Below are 19,005 nucleotides of genomic sequence, written 5' to 3'. Positions count from 1 at the left end.
ATTTGTCCTGTGGGTGGTAAAGAAAAGCACAACCATGAAGGTCTGTGCTCCAGGGCCACAACTCAATTTTTCTGTGCCATCCTCAACCACTTGCCTAGTGGTTGAAAGTAAGCAAGGAACAAAGACTGAAGAAACAGCACTGGATTTCTGGGACTCTGAGATCTCACACTGAGATATGGTGCCTGAAAGCAAAGCAATTAATACTGCCTATACAGTCCATTCACAATAACACACTGATTCATTCTTAGATTCTCAGTGAAAATTCTGCAACTGTCTGGATTTGTGCATTCAATTTCCTGTATTCGAAGAATAGATACCTGTGTAGCCTTGGAAAAAATATATTTTATTTTTCCCCAGACTTCAACATTGTTTAAATAACTGATAATGGAAAGATTTCTTCAACATAATCATTTCAGGAATACCAGAAACACTCTCTCTTTTGAGAAATAATAATGAAAAAAGAGAGAATGGTCTCCCTAAGATGTCAGTAATCCAAACTTTAGTAAAAGTGATTTCTAAGTAACTGATTAACAGTATTAAAATGGTTTCATTGGTTTATATTCATTTCTTTACCTGTCTTCATATTCAGGTTCAAAGATGAGTATTACTATTACATAATTTAATTATAGTACTTCACTTTTTCATGTATTAGACTCATTTAATTCCCACAACAATCCTATTAAGATAGGTACTGTCATTTTCTCTATTTTAGCAGAGAAGAAACCCAGGATACAGAGAGGCTAAAGAATTTATTTAAGGTCACACAGCTTGTTAAGTTGCAAAATAACTTTGTATAAAAGATCTGGTGCCAGAATACGTCCTTTTAACCATGTACTGTGGTATTATACTGTGTATAAATAGCCGTTATACTGCTTTTTGAAGGAAGCAACGTTTTTCAAAAAAATTATCTCTTTGCCTATATTTGAAAATGGTAGGAGAGAAAAAATAATATTCCAGGAACACTTGAATCAATTCAAGACTTCAAAAACAATGTTGCCAAGAAGGAAGTGAGAAACAAGGGAAGAAATTCTAAAACAACATCAATGGAGTCACTGTTTAAAGAAAAGAAAGGACTTATTCTCTTGGAAGGGTGTGAACTATTTATTCACAAATACCTGATGAGATATAGAAAACGTGCGTGCATGCACGCACACACACACTCACAGTCTCTTTCTCTCTCACAAGATACATAAATGTAGTATTAGAAAGAATGCTAGGTATATAATGTTTTAAATTCTGCTGTCTTCCCAGACTCTTCCAACTTAACAATCTCTGGCCTCAAGAACATGACATTATTCTCTTAAGAGAAACAGCCATTATCAAGTGTATGATATTATGGGCAGCAGATGATCAGATGGAGGAAGACACACAGTGGTGATGATGAAATTTTTAGGCATATTTAGTTGTTTAAAAAATCCTCAAACTGAACAGACTCTTACTGGATTATATCCAATATCTAATTTCTAAACTTGTTATTCTTTAGGAACAGTGAGGGAAGAAGGGTGAATGAAGGTAATTAGCCCCAAGGAGAGAAAAATCTAAAAAGGGCTGAAAAAAAATTTGATGCTTTTCTTTACTAATTTACAACTTTCTTTGAAACCCCAGTTTGATTATCTGACTTTTGAAATTGAGAAACTAATCTGTGTTACCATTTTTGAGAAATGAATGGATGAGGTGAACCAAGAATGGAGAATGGAGATGAACCAAGACCACACAAATTTGACTATAATGAGTACATATTACTTTTATAATAGACATAAACAGCTTCAAAGTGCATCATCATTACCAATTGCTATTTGGTGAGCATAATCTATGTGATGCCCGTTTCTTCCCTCAAGGTGCTTGTTGTCTAAGGAAAAGAGTAAATTATGGTATTTTGTGGCTGTTTACATTACATAACCCTCATTAGGGTTTAGTCATATAATGACCACAAGTGAGGTATACAATTTGCCAACTTTAGCAAAATCTGGATTATGTGGAGGAAAAAGGAGAAACAGAAAGATAGGTGGCTAATTAATTAGAACATAACCATATCACTGGCACTTTAGGCCCAATAAAGTAAAACATCTATCATTTAAGTCCTGATAAGAAGAAATATATTTTTTAAAAGGCTCTGTTTGTAAAAGAAAAAAAAAGTCATTTTATGATAGATTCATCTGAATTACAATTGGGATAAACATTAAACCACTAGAAAATTTCTGATTTATACAACTACTAGTGAGATGTCATACAGAGATCCTTCATTATACAATTTGTTCCGTTTTGAATGAAAATGTTAATCATACCAGGAGAAATTACTATACATATTCAATACCACTGCCAGTAAAAATAGTAGTGATTACATCAGTAGTGGCTACTATGTTCTGAGCATGTGTCAGGACACATCCACAACAGTACAGTATGAAGGCAATTATGACCAGAGACACTTATTTGATTTAAATAAATATATTTTTATTTCTTCTTTATCTCATAAAGTAAATTTCATATCAGATTTTGACATGAACATGTTTTCCCCGGATCTACATTTAACAGCCTCCAGTTTCTGTCCCATCTCATTCTTGCTCTCACGTAGTCCCTCGTCACACATCTTTCTTAAAACAGCCTCCACGCTGGTTTCCCTGCCATCAATTTCTTAATTCACACCAAATCCTCCCTACCAATTCACTCATCACATTGTAGTAGACTGTTTTTTTTTAGGGTAAAAAAGGTTTTAAAGCACCGTGCTCAACAACCCACATACTTCTTGCTGCTTTGCCGTTGTGTGTGTGAACATGAGCTGATGTTTCTCAACCCCATACCTAGAACACACCTTTCCCTGTGCTTTGCCAGGCAAACTCCTCCTCACTTGTAAGCCTGCCTCAAAAATTAGCTCCCCTGAGAAGCCTTCCCTGACTCTCCTAGATCTAACAATGCTTGTCTCCTAGATTCACCAGGGTTTATCTGGCTAGGTAAGAGTTGTAGAGGCAACTTCAGATTTACATATACATATATGTAACTAAAAGAACATACACATATATACATATATGTATTTTATTTATGCATCCAAATACTGAATATTACTTTTAATCATATGAATATATTAATAACAAACATACTATTTAAGTAATATAAATTACATAAATAATATTAATGAAATTCACATCTTTTTAAAAGTTCTTAGTTTAACATAATTTTTCTTACTGCCTCACTGTTTTTAAAAGCAATCCTTAGCTTCCTGAATTTGCATGAGAAGAATGTTACCTGCTGATTGCTGGTAGATGGCTCATACTCAAAAAGTGTTTGCTGATTGCTATTATTAAGGAATCTAAGGAATCATAGTCCTGGTGGGTGTGGTAAGCAATCATTCTTAGTCTAATCAACATTTCCATGAAACTCTAAAGCTTTCTGCTTTCAACATATGTGGAGCACATAAGGAAAAATGCACTGTGCTTTATAAAACATTTTATTAGAGACTGGTGAATATATCAGTGCACCTCTGAAAGAAACCAACAGCAGATGTTCCTACCTATACAGTGGCCCTGCTGCCTTGGTGGGGGTGTATCTCTAGATTAATGAAGGGCCTGTACATTCGTTGTTCACCCAACAGCCATCCCCTGCTTTCCTGGCTAGCATAACCTGATTTTCTTTTGGGTAGCAATATGCTTATCTACAGACTGATTGGTCGATGGGTAGGTATGGGATTCAATTATGAGTGATGAAACCTAAAGTGGAAGTTTGAAAAGAGCTTTTGGAAAAGATTGTCTTCCCTGATTAAAGAGACAATAAAACCCTTTTTGGCCCCTGCTTCCTCACCTACTGCTTAGAATACTGCTGTATGTGATATAATGCTTTTGAAGTTGTGGCAGCCATCTTGAGGCCCTGAGGGATGACACAACCAACTAACCAAAGAAGAAGGAATGGAATTTTCCCAATATTTGGTTATCGGAACCAAGATGATACCATCAAGCAACAGCACCAATTGCAGAATTACCTATCTCCAGACTTCTTATATCAGATTTAAACGTTATTATTATTCAAGACACTTTGATTGGATATTTTGTACTTGTAACTAAATATATGATGCTATAAATGGGTCCACAAAAAAATCTGAAGATTCTAGCTCTGGTGATTACCAGTAATGAAGTTAAACAAAGGAGACCAAAGCAGAATTGCCTAGGAAAGGAGAAGCTGATGAGTGATCTTTTTGTTATGATCTGTTTCTATTGCCGTGGAACACCAGATGGAGAGGTGGGGAAAAGTAGAGATGAGGGCTGATACTCAGAGGAGACCCGGGCAGACGGATGACTTGGACACCTCTGCACGGAGATGAAAGTTACAGCCATGGACCTGAGTCAGACACAGAAAGGGCTGAAGTCAGAACATGCTGGATGCTTTATTAGAGGACAGGAAGAGCAGAAAGCGCCAGCAAAGGCAATGGCCAGAGGCACTCAGGAGACACAAAGCAGTGAGCTCTCTCACATTCAGTTAAGGAGTGCAGGAGTGGGAGCTGAAACCCTTTTGGAGAACAATTTGGCATTATCAAATTTTTGAATGTGCATTCTTTGTCCTTTGTCCTGGTAGTACCATTTCTTAAATAATTATCCTAAAAGAAATTAGTATTTCAGTGAAAAAACATAAGCCCAAAGATGTTCACTGCAGCCAAAAAATGAGAAACCACCCAAGTGTTCATCCTGGGAGACTGGGTAAAAATATTACGTAAATTTACACAGTGAAAGTAAGAAAAAGAATAACAGGCTAATATATGTTAGATATGGACAAAATGCCTAGGATAAATAAATGGAAACAAGTAAACAAGAAATCCCAAACAAACAGAAAACCTGTATGTATACTATTATAGGCACATCCACATCCACCCTCATGCACACCCATACTGAAGGTTGTATACAAGTAGAAAAAAATATAAAAGTTCATTTAACAAACTGTTAATAGTGGCTTTTTTTCTGGAAGGAAGGATCATTGAGGATTTTCCCTTTTCATTTTTTTACCTACCTGGAATGGTCAAATTTTTTTTTTTTTTTTTTTTTTTTTTGTAAGATAGAGTGTCTATCTGTCACCCAGGCTGGAGTGCAGTGGTGTGATCTCTCAGCTCACTGCAACCTCTACCTCCTGGGCTCAAGCGATCTTCCCACCTCAGCCTCTCAAGTAGCTGGGACTACAGGCACATACCACCATGCCTGGCTAATTTTTTTTATTTTTTGTAGAGACAAGGCTTTATCATGTTGCCCAGGTTGGTCTCAAACTCCTGGGTGCAAGCAATCTGCCCGCCTCAGCCTCCCAAAGTGGTGGAATTACATGCGTTAACCACCACATTGGTGGAATCTTCAAATTTTAAAATAATTTTAGCAATGAACAAAGAATGCAGATAAAAAAACTGAAGAAAGAACCGTGACACTTTGGGAGGCTGAGGCGGGCAGATCACGAGGTCAGGAGATCGAGACCATCTTGGCTAACACGGTGAACCCTCGTCTCTACTAAAAATACAAAAAATTAGCAGGGCGTGGTGGCGGGCGCCTGTAGTCCCAGCTACTCAGGAGGCTGAGGCAGGAGAATGCTGTGAACACGGGAGGCAGAGCTTGCAGTGAGCCAAGATAGCGCCACTGCAGTCTGGCCTGGGCAAAAGAGCAAGACTCCGTCCCCCCAAAAAAAAAGAACCATGAGAGTTTAAGGGAGCGGGGACTCGCATATACAAATGCTACAAAGGGAATGTGGAAGAACCTGCAAAAAATGCCACTGGATTTGGTGAACTCTATCTTATAAATGGGGCTATTTCTCTCTAAAAAATTGTCTACTAAGACCAAATTTCTAAAAACAAAATTACCGAGTAAATGCATGTGAATTAAAAATAAAGCAATTGATGAATATCTTATTTTTCTAAAATATTATGGGACTAACAATACTTGAGAACTACAATCAACTATTGAAAAAATTTGATGCCTTTAAAAACAGGAGTACAAAAATTACAAATGATAAAGAAGCTGATGGAAAATACAAATTGTACTGTGCATATAGTAGCAGCAACATGACCTTTAAATGCAGTTTTTCAGCCCCACATCCTAAAACCAAGAAGTCGTTATAGAAATAAAGATAGAACAATAAATACAAAGAAAAGATAAAGACAAGATTTTATTTCAACTTGTGTAAAATTGCTGAGGTCACTCTTGAAAGCTTTTCTTACTTTAAATGGACTATTCAATCTTGTCAAAATCTTAAATATTGTGCTACATTTTTAACATCTACTTGCCAATAAAAGCATGACAATGGACAGTTTGGGTATAAGAACATGTGAGTTTCTCTTTTCTTTAGACATTAATCCCATGTATGTATGTATGTATGTATGTATGTATGTATGTATGTATTTATTTATTTATCTGAGACGGAGTCTCACTCTGTCGCCCAGGCTGGAGTGATCTTGGCTCACTGCAACCTCCGCCTCCTGGGTTCAAGTGATTCTCCTGCCCCAGTCTGTAGCTGGGACTACAGGAATGCGCCACTACACCTGGCTAATTTTTGTATTTTTTCAGTAGAGACGGGGTTTCACCATATTGGCCAGGCTGCTCTCGAACTCCTGACCTCATGATCTGCCTGCTTCAGCCTCCCAAAGTGCTAGGATTACAGGTGTGAGCCACTGCGCCCGGTTGACATTAACACTTTACAATTCACAATGGGCTATCTGTGGCTTTTCCTAATACAATATTTTTGAATGTATATCAAATAAAAACTACAGTGGCCAGACAGTTTAAGTAGTTTTACATAATATACATAAACCTGTAAAGTCTTTTAAAATGCATCTTAATCTAGTAAATCATATTTTAAATGCATAGGCAGCTTTTGAAAAACTTTGCCAAAGCCCATACGCAAATTACTTGATTTTACATATTTGATTTTTAAAAACATTTATGCAGTTTTATTAAAGCTATATTGGTTTTTTGAACCCAAGATTTGGTTTCTATTACAACTCCATTAAAAATGTTCCCTGACTTAAATTAATACTGATAAATTAGTCATTTAACATTAAAAGTGGTTATGATTAGAACGAGTATCACTGATTAAGCTTCCGTTTACTCTTTTTCTCTGTACTGAAAGCTGAAGAAATATAACTTTAAATACCAAGTCAATTTGTTTTAAGTCCTCAAAATTTAAAAAAAGTAAAAAAAAAAAAAAAAAAGAACTAGTATCACTGAGATCTTGTGCACTCTTGACAATATCCAACCAGCTGACTAGTCATGCATTTGTGTAAAATGCAGTAACTTTGGTTTTCCAGAATATCTTCTAAATATAAACACAAGATTTTAGCAATGAAAGTGACTAACAAAATAAGTTTAATTCTTGGTGTTTAAATTTCAAGATGGATGCAGATACAAACCACAATGGCACCTTTCAGGGAAGTCAATATTTAAAGAACAGCATCCCTTCCCAACCTCAGTCCTCCTCTACCTCCTCTACTCAGAAACCTCCTATTTTACCACCCACATATACTCTATAAACACTCACTGAGCAGCTACCATGTGCCTGTGTGTTGTTACCTGAAGTGCTGAAATGGCTGTTTTGCAATGTTAATCTTTTAAAAATAGAAGACAGAAGTCAAACAAATGGGGATACTACCATATGAGAACTACTATATTACAGGCAAATCAAAAGTGCACGGGAGGGTAGGTACTTTATCCTGGGGAGTTGGGCAGACTTCAGAGGTGGCATCTGAGTCTTGAAGAATGAGTAGGAGATTGTTAGGCTGGGAATGGGAAAGGCAATCTAAGCAGAGAGAATGTTTAATGACACGGAAGCATAAAATCTAATGGCATGATTTTTCAAGAAGGAGCAAAAAGGTCTGGATGGCAAGATCATAGGGTGTGTGGAGATGGGTTTGGTGTGGGTGGGAAAGCAAGAATGGAGAGAAAGGTTAGGAACAGTTGACTGCCGCATTCCGGAGCTCAGAGTATACAGACTTGAGTGTGTGGGCAATGGGGAGTCACTGGGAATTTTTACTCCTTCACCTCCCCAAATGGGCTTGTTTCCCACAGTGGTCCATGTTGTATCGCTGTTCCCACAGCTCCCTTCTACATGCCAGTCTTGTCTTTCCAGGAAAAAGAAAATTTCCTTTTCTGACTAACTGTAGTCTTGATCTTTCATCCATTCTGCAAAAATGGGATTTTATAGACAGGTAAGGACATTCTCATGAATATATGTGAAGACCATCATTTTAGGAATTTATTTCACATTCTTGATAGTAACTTTTAAATGCTTTACTTTATAAAAGTTTTACAGTTTTTTTTTCTTTTTCTAATCTGCTTTTTCTAAACTAGTAAAAGCTAGTTTTCTGGAACTAGGTTACAGACAGACTTTGGCCCATTTAACAAGGTCAGACTGTTTATTCTTGACAGAATTCTTTCCCACTGTAAAAAGGTACTTTTAAATGCCACATTCCAAAACCAGTGCCAGTAAGCCACTGAAGCATATTTTCCCACAAGAACTGATACCATGTGCAGTCCCTACCTCACTGAAATCATCCAGCGTTACATAAGGTGCAGATAGTATTTAACGTCACCATGAAATCTATCAACTGAAATATGCCAGCCATGTATTTATAAAACACTTCCGTACATTTCAAAGCATTGGTAACATTTAAAAAAGTAATTATTAAAAATGGAAATGGGAAAAAAGAAAGGGAAGGACAGTGCTAGAAATTTTTTAAAAAGAATTTAAGACAGAAGAGGAAAATAAATCTTGTAACTTTATATCAGTATCCAAACCTGAAGTAGTAGAGCTTTTTCTCCCTTATTTTGGGGTTTTTATGGTTGAGCTGTTAAATTTACAGCCCCATTTTTAGATTCTGCCAGCCTTCAAAATAAATACATGAGCAGCGCTAAAGTAAATTCTCCTATGCTTTCCCCTTTTCTCTTTTGGATGTTTCCCTGAGATTTGAAGGTAGATTATTCCTCCACAGCCAACAGTAAAGTTCAACATTCAAATTTATGAAGGATTTAAAAATCATCAGTATCCTTGTAGAGAGATGCTGGGTGCAACAATGTCACTCACCCTGGGTTTCAATCCCTAGAGAGGAGGAAAGCAGAAAGCAGGAGCAATAAGAGGAATGGTTCAGCAGCCAAAGACTGTCATTTAGAAATACATTGGGAAGATTAGCAATAAAGTCAATAAATGCATCAGAAAATCCGGCACTACAAAGTAATCGTATAAAAGTCTGAGCTCAACTTTTGGAGAGACCTATACAGATAACAGGAACATAAATTTAATCTTCTCAAGGACCCAAATGGACTAGATAAAATGACTAAGGGAAACTGCAATGCAGACATTTTCAACCCCTTCTTGGGACACTATGGTTTCTCCAAAGATCCCAAGGGATCTTAGCTTTAAAATAAAAGCATAACATACAGAACATCTAAGTGCACAAGTCAGGAGATCTGGCAAGGTTTGTGATCTCAAATAAAGAGGGATGAAGCACAATAATTATCTGAAGGTTATGAATGGCTGCCCAGACACACATTCAAAGTGTAAATGTTACTCCCTCAAGGGAGTTATTATCAAGGAGTGACGCAGGCAGTTGGGAAGATTAGCTGAAAGTTGTGTCTAAAACAAATTAAAAAAATTTTTTTTGGATGCTTGTAATTGATGATGCAATGACACAAGCAGCAACATGGAGACATGGAGAATGCAGAGTAGGAAATCCATTCATTGATTCATTTGTAAAAGCAGGGAGTTGTGAAAGCAATTAAGTTCAAAGAATAGTGAAAAACTGATAAAGAATATGTGCTTATGTTATGTGCTTACCACTTTGGGTAGAAGTGATGGAAAGACAGAAAGGTAGGTTGGAGCTGAGCTGCAAAAAACTTTGTATGCCATGCTGTAGAGTTACAATTCATTCTCTAGGCACTGGAGAATCATAAGGATTCATTCATTCATTCACCATGTACTCAAGTGCCCACCTCGTGCAAGGAAGGCACTGCGGGAAATGCTAAAATACATTATTTGGACTGAGTGAATAAAAATGGATATGGCCAATGTTACAGAATTTGAGAAACATTATCTTGACTCAGAAACTTACACTATGATATTATCAAAGCCTCAGCAAAATATTGTCACCTCTCCTTTCCTTACAAGGAAGCAGTGACAGCTCTAAAATACAAGCAGCTCACGTGTCCAAAGAATTAAAGAGGACACAAAAATCCAAGTTATTGAAATGTTGCTTTATATTCAATTCCAAGGACCATGTCTCATACTCCTATGAGTATGAATATAACACTTGCGTTGAGTTAAGCAAATTTAGGGGAGATGGAATTATCTCATTAAATAGAACTCTTCAGATAAGCCCCTAAACTAGCACAGAGGCATATTCCCAAAAATGTTAAATATAGGAGGCAAAATGTTTTTTCATCTTCTGGATCCCTGAGAAGCCCTTTACTTGCAAAACTTTCTGAAGCATATGGTCTCATTAATCTTAAGACAATGCTTAGTCTTTATATCCAGTTTGGCCTCAGGCTTTTGAGATTTTGAATGGCATCATATAGGGTGTCCATATGAAAAACAGGCCCAGGCATGGTAGCTCATGTCTGTAATCTCAGCACTTTGGGAGGCTGAGACAAGAGGATTGCTTGAGGAGTTTGAGATCAGCCTGGGCAACATAATGAGACCCCCATCTCTTAAAAAAAAAAGAACGTAGCTGGGCGTGGTGGTGTGAACCTGTAGTCCTACTACTTGGGAGGCTGAGGCAGGAGGATGGCTTGAGCCCAGGAGTTGGAGGCTGCAGTAAGCTATGACTGTGCCATTGCACTCTAGCCTGGACGACACAGCAAGACCTGGTCAAGGAAAGGAGAGGGGAAAGTAAAGGGAAAGGGGAAGGAGAAGGGGAAAGGAAAGGAAAAAGGAAGGAAGGGAGGGAGGGAGGGAAGGAAGGAAGGGAAAGAAAGAAAGAAAAGAAAGAAAAGAAAAGAAAAGAAAGAAAGAAAGAAAAGAAAAAGAAAGAAAGAAAGACAACCAGACTCTCTCTGTATCATACCCTGGTAGATGCTGGCTGAACAAATGTAGGAAAAAAGCAAGGAACTTCTGGCTCTTTCTCCGAGTAAAACATCCTCCAGGCAGTAGCATTACAGTTGAACTGTTTTTGTCCAGAACTAATTCGCAACAGTGACCACTTATGAAGGAGCTAGAATTAGGTGAGTCAAATGAATGACTATCTTTTATAAACAAGGGAATCAGTCATTTGATTCACTTCGCAAATCCACTTGGTGCAATTAGATAGCCACACGCATGCACACGCACCAACAGCAGCTTTCTGTGCAGTATGGAATACATTCTCTTTCTACATGGCAGAAATTCTCACAGTGGTCATCGATATTTGCCTTCACCGTGGAGGCAGAGCTAACCTATCAGATAGTAACTCAAATGTGTTTTATTACCACTGAGAACGCGCAGTGGAGAATCTGGATGGGTTTTCATGTTTGTTTTGGCTCTGGCATTTTCCACGTACCCAGCCCTGGGAATCCTAAAGAAAACGTGTCCTGTTCCCAGCTCTGTGCACTGCCCCCATTGTGTTCCACTTCCCTCACTGGTGAAAGTGAAAACGAAACCGGCACAAACCCTCCATTGTTAACTATGAAATATGTACTGGCAACTGGACGTTTTAACAAAACCGACCTGGTTGTGTCATGGCAAGATGTTGAGCGGGGAAGGAGTCACAGGAGCCCTTCCTGCTTCAGAGGTGTGTCCTGCACTTTTGCTGAGGTGCCGAGGCGACGGGGCTTTGGGTTTTTTCCATTATACTCATGTAATGTTCTTGGTTTGATTTATTCAGTATGCACTGGCAGCTTTTGGAGGCTTCTGTGGGAGCTACTCGGCTGCCCAAGCCGAGGCACAAACCCTGCCAGGTCTCCATAGTAAATACAACATGCACGAAGAGGAAACAAGCATAAACAATTTATTTTCTCCTGTAAAAGATGACATTGTTCTCCGATCTCTGGTCCTGCTTCACTTTGTCACTTGGTGGTGCCAACTGGGTGCCGTGGAATGAGTTATTCCAAACACATACACACACCCCAAGCACGAATTGCATGACGCGCACATTCACAGGGCCCACATCCAGGCGTGTTCAAGAGGAGGATGCTGGTGACCTCTTTAAGCATCCCACATTTTGACCTGGGTAAGGAGGGAGGGCTTCCCTGGCCCTTAGCCTAGGCAGGTTCTTGAGCCTTATCATATGGCCTCATAAAACCATATCCCTTTCCTTTATTGCATTTATCTCTCTTTCTAACTAGACATTTCTTTGTGTGACTATCTGATTCAGATCTATCTCTCCATCTCGCTTGTAAGCTCTCTGACGTTGTCCATTTCCATTCACCATCATCCCTCAGCTTCACTGACAGCGTCTGCACACAGAAAGTGATCAGTAATTATTTGTTGACTGAAAGCCACAACTGCATTTCATTGATTTTCTCCCCTAGGCTTATCAAAGTTTCTGAATCCACGAAGTTCCGTTAGTGTTACTAAATGCTATCAACACTGAGGTCAGAGTAAGGAAGGAATATCATCAGAGGCATAGGAAGGGGATGTAAGTAATTTTTTTTTCTTCAACTTTAAGTTCCAGGGTACATGTGCAGGATGTACAGGTTTGTTACATAGGTAAACGTGTGCCATGGTGGTCAGCTACACAGATCATCCCATCACCTGGGTATCAAGTCCAGTATTCATTAGCTATTCTTCCTGATGCTTTCCCTGGCAATTTTTGTAATACTTCTGGTATTAAATAAGTCAATGATCTCAAATAAAGCAATATTGGGAATCTTATCAGTTACAGATTTAAAAAAAATTTCCAAAATTAAGTTTTGTACTTTGTACAGCTGTCGAATAAAAGTCTTCTCATGTTTAACATTTACTTGTTGTCTTTTTGTAATTTCTATGGAATAAAGGGTGTTCTCAGAACATGTATATCTTTTATTAGTGAAGGTAATATGGAAAAAAAGATTCTTGGAGAAAGAATATAATTCACTTAGTGAGAATTTTATTAAGTCACTAAAAAGATGGGAACATACTCCCACTCTTCCATTATGGTACAAAGAGGAATGTTTCTCTAAACTATACAGGTGTGTTTGGCACAGGCATTTGAAGGAAAAATGCTAACTTCACGAATAGCATTAAATGATTGTATAAAGGCCCCAAAAATACAATGACAGGCCACTCTAAGACTGTTCAGTGCAAAGAAGAAATTGATTGAAGGCAGGTCAATTTTGGACTTCATCTCAGGAGGTGAAGATACTGAGGTACCAAAAAGAATGACCTCATTTTAGGGCACACTTCTCTCTACCCATGGATGGCTTTATGATGGCTGTCCTGGGGAGTGGCTGGCTCTAACTGCCTGGGTGTTGGCAATCACCTGTGGTATAAAAACATCAATACTGGCATCGCCTTGGGTGGTCCTTACAGTATTCCCATGTACACTGAGAGCAGCACAATGAATGTGCTGTTGCAATTATGGACTTGGGTGATTTTAAGGGAGAGGACACAGATAGGACTGAATCAAGAGAATGCTTCATTTTTCCTAAGCAATGATACTTTTATAAGACATTCAGGGGCACAATGTGGCAAAAGTTTTATTGAGGTCTACATAAAAAAAGAAAACCAGGAGGCACCAGTTCATGACCCAGTGTTCCTCACTGTGTCAAAATGTGGCATGAGCTAGTTGTCTGTTTTTGGTTTTATTATTTTAACAAGACTTAAAAAATATTTTTTAAAAATGGACTCCTAAACATTTGTGGAACCTCTAAATACCCTTTGTAGAATCTGAGAGTTCCACAGAACACAGTTTGATACCCTCTTGGGTACTGAATTTTTGGTATGGAGAAAAGAGGAGTGGGGATAGTGGGCCAGAGCCAGAATATAAACATTAGAATTCTCCAAGCCATTTACAATCTATTTGGTAAATTCAGACTTAAGCTGGTCACATTGCCTGTTTGAATGGCAGTTTCCCCACTTTTCAAAATGAAATGGTTGATAAAGAGTTCCAAGAGCACCAAATCCAATGGCAACAATATCACCCTCCAAGCTGTATGATTAGGTTTAGAAAAAAAATTAAAGATTTTGCATTATAAATGGGAAGACAAGACTGCTCCCTTCCTGGGCTTGCTGGTCACAGTGCTTCATGACTGTCAGAGCCCTCACCAGGGCTGCTGATGATGTTCCTGGCTCTGCTCTAAGACATGTCAGACCCGGGTGCACAGTGAGGTAGGACTGAAATTGCTGGCTGAGTGGCTGGTCTCTTTTTCCCTTATCTTCACAAAAATAAGTTGCACCATGCACTACATTTCACATGAGAAGGACTTAGAAATGTTGACTTCAGAGTGACTCTAAATATAATTTCAGCTAGTCACAACAGTCATTGTACCGAATATATGTATATTCTTGAAACACTTTTGCCAGAGACATTATATAACTTCACGTCATGATTTTTACCTATCAGCTATGTACAATGGAAAGAACTTCCCTGTAACCTGTTCTCATTGGTTTTCCAATGAGAACAAATGTAATAGTTCAATAGAGGTCAGAGAAGTTAATTTTTCATGGTTTCAGAGAAACTTTTCTGATAAAAATAACCCATGCCAGGTGTTAAATATAACGGGCCCCACTTCTCTTCACATTTCCAACTCCTTCTTTGAACCACAAGGGGCCTCATACACATGCTTAAGGACACTCCAGTCTGCAAGTCCAAGCTCTGCCCATATGCTGCAAACAGCTGCCCCTAGGCTTAGGAGTGAACACACAAGTGGCAAAATCCCTATTAGGAGGAAGGATGAGCCTATGCCATTCCCATTTAGTCAGGGAATTGCAATGTCCTGTGTGCGGTATGGGGTGGGGGTGGAGGTCTCAAGAGACATGCTTCCTTAGCACCCTGGGTTGTGTGCTCCATGAAGGGAGACAAGGCTGGAGTAGGGCCAGTGTAGGCTTCTCTAAAGCATGAGATCCAGGTCAGGGGCCCCTCTTGCCTAGGACCAAGGCAAACACTGTTACCATCCACATCTTAATTCTACAACCTTTAAAGAAAAAGGTATAATACTCTGTATGGGTACATGTGCATACAAGACACTATATTGAGCAGCAAGAACCCAATACTCCATAAAGACACCTGAATGTCATGTTGGAGGCAGCCTGGCAAAGTTAGGCAAAGGACATTTAACTCTTTGATTAGTCCTCAATTTATCAGATGAGGACAAGATAAGTCATTCAGCCCGATGTTGCATACCACCTACAGCTACAACTATGGTCCAGGCTACTGTCTTAAATTAATTTCTACCAAAGGCCAACATATGAAGTATATTCTACTTATGAAACTCGTGTTTCTTAACAAGAAACTTGTTTTCACTAGAAAAATAAAATAATAAAGATCATAATATAAAGGGTTATACCTTAAGATGCCTGGAAAGCTTACCTGTCTAGAACAACTAATTTCTCAATTAATCCAAAAGATGCCTTGTCTTGAATACTGGCATAGAGCATACTGGCTCAGAAATTAAGGAGAAGTAGTACTTCAGGATCTGTCAGGTGATCATGAACTTAAAATGAAAATAAATACTGTTAACTGCTCCCTCAAAGTTCTATATGTAAGAACATTTTGAAGTTTTCAGAAAGAAGCTAATAATACAAGCTTTTATAATTGTTCAAATAGAAATGTCATTATGTAAATATATATATTAACATAGATAGTAAAAGTTGTCTAGTAATTCACCCATTCTTTCATTTAGACGATGTTAATTATCTTAGAAGAATATGACTCCTCTTCTAAAACTTGCTTTAATAACAAAACACAAGGGGCTAAAGAAAGTCTTCAAATAAGTAAAATTACAATAATGCTACATTCCTCTATCTCTACAGCTTTCTGTTCAGGACAGGAAGTTCAATTCATATACGTAATTTGTTCCTGAGGCAGTAGAAAGGATTATGATAAAAACAATACACAGACTGTGAACTTGGGTTTGCATCAACTTTTCACTCCTAACTTGAGATTGAGCTACAGCATGTATTAATAGCTTTCATGATTTTGAACACAGATATGTGCTGCCAATAAATCAATCAGGACTAGGGTGCAAAATGGACTCAGCCATTTTAAGGTATATGGAGTAAATCCTTCAGCTTAATATTACCAGGTAGCTATGAGGAATATTGACACACATCAAATGAGACCATTAAATGTATAACATAGCTCCTTCTCTATTCCTGTTATGACTCAACTGCTTATATCTCCAAGTCAGCATTTGTCAATTTATTCACTGAAAAATATTTCCTGAGTGCCTATCAAAATAAACAAGGCACTGTGTGTTAGGGCTGAATAAGATGAGCATCTGCCTTCGAGGAACTTATGGCCTGATAAATAAAATTCCCAAATAACTAAAAACAAGACAGAAAACAGTATTATAGGCCGGGCACGGTGGCTTATGCCTGTAATCCCAGCACTTTGGGAGGCTGAGGCGGACAGATTACTTGAGGTCAGGAGTTCAAAACCAGCCTGGCCAACATGGCAAAACCCTGCCTCTACTAAAAATACAAAAATTAGCCTGGGGTGGCCTGTAATCCCAGCTACTTGGGAGGCTGAGACACGAGAATCGCTTGAACCCGGCGGGCAGAGGTTGCAGTGAGCCGAGATAGGGCCACTGCCCTCCAGCCTGGGCAACAGAGTGAAACTCTGTCTCAAAAACAAAAACAAACAAAAAAACCCAAAATATTACTCTGGAAACAGAGAGGAAAAAGAAATTAATTTCTGAAGGGGATACTAGAAAGGGTACCCCTGGAGTCAGGCTTTGCAAGGTAAGTAAAATACTAGCATTTCTCATAGTTTTAAGATGTCAGTTTTGAATCAGTTAACTTGTAATTCCTTTAACATTCCACAAATTAAGTTGATTCTCAGTTCCTGTATGACATAACCCACTAAAAAATGTGTATTTCCAGGAAGAGGAGTGTAGTCTTTTTCTCTTCAAGAGACACTAAAAATACATACCAGTTCAGTCTAAAAAACTATGATTCCAAGTTTTTATATGTCACCATGTGTATATAAATCGACGCATTACTATATTAAATGGGTATTTCCTTTAAATAGAAAAATACAAAAGAGTGGGGAAATTTTAAAATGCAGTACGCTGTAGGAACATACCCTTTATTATTGCCATTAAATTCCAACTGTCACTCTTTCCAATAAAGTCTGATTTTGTTTTCATGTCCTTCTCAGCTGCTAACATGTTTTACTTATGTCACTATAGGAAATATAAAGCATGCAGTATAAACTAGATACTGAAAAATTGTGTATTTATGACTGCCTTTCTCCTTTTCCTCTATGAAATAATTTGTCTACATTTTCCTGTTTGAACATATCAACTTTCAGCAAGAATGGAATGTTAATTGATGTTACGCACAAGCTCAAATTTAATAAGCAAAAAAAAAAAAAAAAAAAAAAATCAAACACAAACCAACTGGGTTTCCTGTTTTTATTTATGGTTATTAGTGCCCATTTGGGGGGATTAAAATAAAAGCGTCCATCTCAGTTACAGCTTATCCTTCCTTCAATTAATGTACCCAAGGAGACAAGTTCCTTCCATCTACTCCCCTGATGACTCTCTGGATCACAAAGCCTATTCAAGCTTCTCCCCAGGGCCCCAAAACAACATGCGCAACAACTTCCTAGGGAAACTCAAAGCCTACCTCACCCTTCCCACTGGGGAAATACACAGACTCAGCCCTTTCTGGTGTGATTACGTAAGAATACAAGGGCTTGCTTGACCGTGCTCAAAGCTGAGGCCTATCTTTTAAACATCAACTCGTGCCATTTCTCCTCTAAAGCAATGGTGTATGCTGGGCAAAGAGGAAATGAGTAGGATTTATCTCCTAACAATGGCAACATTTTCCAAGGAATCCTCTGCACCAAAAGTTCTGATGCCCTAGGAAAAGTCTATAATGTTTGGAAAGTAACTGGTCTTACGTGTCTAGGTGGTAGCACCCCTATTTTGACTGGGGGCAGGGGGTGGGGAACACTTTTATAAATTGGATTTTTTCCTAAGGCAAGTTATCTGTCTTGGAGAATTTCCAACTCCTCTCTTGAATTTCTATTTATCAGCTGTAGTATTACTGAAATTTAGGGAAACAATTTTTTGCTGTGCAGAATGACCAAAGATGTTGCCAATCATTACTTAACAACAAGGCCATGCTGTCCCTGATGTGAGAACCACTTTGAGGCTAAAGATGGACAATACGGATTATTTTTCTTTTTTATTTCTTTGAATATACAAAGATATATATATATATTTTTTATTATACTTTAAGTTTTAGGGTACATGTGCACATTGTGCAGGTTAGTTACATATATATACATGTGCCATGGGGGTGCGCTGCACCCACTAACTCGTCATCTAGCGTTACAAAGATAATTTTCTTTTTTTAAAATTCTTTTTCTTAAGACTTAATTTGCTATATATTATTTATTTAATTTACTGTATGTAAGGCATGAATTTACTGTATGCAAAACAGGTCTTTCAAAGAGAAGGGTATTAATACCTATTTCCAGGCTGCTCTTTCTGTATTTGGGGTGCACAATTTCACAAAAATCCATCTGAGAAATAATGAACTATATGGAGAAATAGAAGCTAACCAATGTCAATAGCTATTATGATTTTGCATCTGAATGGCAAAAAGAAACAGGGTATCATAACTGTCATTTTTTGCCAAAACAGGGCCGTTGGGTTCACTCTTTCTATTCAGGGTTATATGAGCCTTCATCTGGCATGGCGGTGCTCTACGTTCATGCATCATCCAAGTTCACTGTGAATTTGATTTCTTCTTTACAGCTGGCACCATAGCTTCAGATGAGTGCATTAACAAACCTGTGTAGGCACTCTGTTTCTCAAAACCATGATGCTGCAGACAGGTCAACGTTGTTCGTGCTCTTTCTTCCCTGACCTTGAGCTGTGTGTTCCCTAGGCATTTGTGCATACAGCTCTGAAAACAGTGGTTATGGCAGAAAGC

The 19,005-nt window shown here is 38.2% G+C and overlaps 1 protein-coding gene across 4 annotated transcripts in view; it reads right to left on the bottom strand.

The window, feature by feature from the left end:
• The window catches only part of CDK6 (cyclin dependent kinase 6), a 232,455-nt gene that overhangs the window by 101,806 nt on the left and 111,644 nt on the right, over window positions 1-19,005 (bottom strand). The window lies entirely within an intron of this gene.

The sequence above is a fragment of the Gorilla gorilla genome, chromosome 6 (assembly GCF_029281585.2).
Source record: "Gorilla gorilla gorilla isolate KB3781 chromosome 6, NHGRI_mGorGor1-v2.1_pri, whole genome shotgun sequence".
Classification (NCBI taxonomy): domain Eukaryota; kingdom Metazoa; phylum Chordata; class Mammalia; order Primates; family Hominidae; genus Gorilla; species Gorilla gorilla.
Note: the sequence above shows the minus strand (reverse complement) of the source record. Positions and strands in the feature narration are given on the sequence as shown.